The 1609-nt window shown below is 47.6% G+C and overlaps 1 pseudogene; it reads left to right on the top strand.

Moving 5' to 3' along the window:
• Positions 1 to 827: 827 nt before the first annotated feature.
• LOC116552762 lies at positions 828 to 1268 on the top strand (annotated as a pseudogene).
• The last annotated feature ends 341 nt before the right edge of the window (positions 1269 to 1609 follow it).

The raw sequence follows: 1609 nt of genomic DNA, 5'->3' as shown, positions 1-1609 counted from the left end.
GCCACTGCACTCCAGCCTGCTGACAGAGCAAGACTCCATTTCAAAAAAAAGAAATGAGCTTTGTGTCCTGCTTAGCTCTACCATGTTGTCACTGTACCTCTAATAAATCAGCATCATAATATACTGTAGCAATAAGAAAGACAGACAGAACCTCTACCAGGAGGTAGAGGTTGCAGGGAGTGAGATCATGTCACTGCACTCCAGTTTGGGCAACAGAGTAAGACTCTGTCTCAAAAAAAAAAAAAATAGCTGGGCACAGTGTCTCACTCCTGTAATCCCAGCACTTTGGGAGGCTAAGGCGGGTGGATCACAAGGTCAGGAGTTTGAGACCATTCTGGTCAACATGGTGAAACCCCAACTCTACTAAAAATACAGAATTAGCTGGGCATGGTGGTGTGTGCTTGTCATGCACCTGTAATCCCAGCTATTTGGGAGGCTGAGGCAAGAGAACTGCTTGAACCCAGGAGGCAGAGATTGTAGTGAGCCAAGATCTCGGCACCGCACTCCAGCCTGGGTGACAGAGTGAGACTCTATCTCCTTTTCAAAGCCATAAAAAAAAAAAAAGAAAAAAGAAAAAAAAAAAAAAAGAGACTCTATCTCAAAAATAAATAAATAAATAAAAATAAAATAAAATTTAAATTTAAAAGAGCAATTGTGAAGTATGTAAGGTACAATTACTCTTGCTACTTTTAAAATATGTTTTCAAATGTCCATAATCAAAAATTTGAAAATTTAATTGTGGGGCTGACATCACTGAGTGGCCTGGAAACGCCCACACACGTGCTCTCTGCCCTGCTCCTGGCCCCTTGGCCGGGCTGTTTCTGGCCATGGGTCGCTCCCACTGGACAGGTGAGCACCGAGAGTGCTCCCTAGCCCGCCAGATGAAGGCGAAGTGGCGGTGGCCAGACCTGGATGAGACTCATTGCAATTGGCACCAGCCCAATCCGGACACCGGGCCAGACCCGGACCTGCCAGGGGGCGGCCTGCGCTGCTGTCTGGCCTGCGCCAGGTACTTCATCCATTCTGCCAACCTGAAGAACCATTTCCCGGCCAAAGACCACAAGAAAAGGCTGAAGCAGTTGAGTGTCAAGCCCTATAGGACGAGGCGGAGAGGGCAGAGGGTATGGGATCCTATGTGCCCCCCAGGTGACTGGCAGTGCCCACAGAAGTATCCACCAAGGTCCCTGAGATGGACACCTCTACCTGACATAGCCTGAGGATGCAGGGCAAAGGAGTTGTCCATGGACAGTGACGTAAGGACTAGGGTGGGAGGGAGTGTGCCAACCCCTTTTGGCCCTGGGTTTGGGGAGCAGAAGGCCTCTTCTGGGTGCCCTGTCACCAATAAAGGAACTGGACAAAGAAAAAAAAAAAGAAAATTCAATTGCAGATTACATCTTTTTAACTTTAGTATGTTTAGATTTTGTTACATGAAGTGCACAGCAGACTCCTGAATGTGTAACTTCAATCCGATCAGTTCTGTGTCTTTTCAGTGCTCTTCGATAAAAGAAATAAAAAGACTCTGCCAGGTGGGGTGGCTCATGCCTGTAATCCCAGGATTTTGGGAGGCTGAGGCAGGCGGATCACAAGGTCAGGAGTTCAAGACCAGCCT

The sequence above is a fragment of the Sapajus apella genome, unplaced genomic scaffold (genome assembly GCF_009761245.1).
Source record: "Sapajus apella isolate SASKATOON/1434 unplaced genomic scaffold, GSC_monkey_1.0 scaffold12, whole genome shotgun sequence".
Taxonomy (NCBI): Eukaryota; Metazoa; Chordata; class Mammalia; order Primates; family Cebidae; genus Sapajus; species Sapajus apella.
This window is presented reverse-complemented; position numbering and strand designations above follow the sequence as displayed.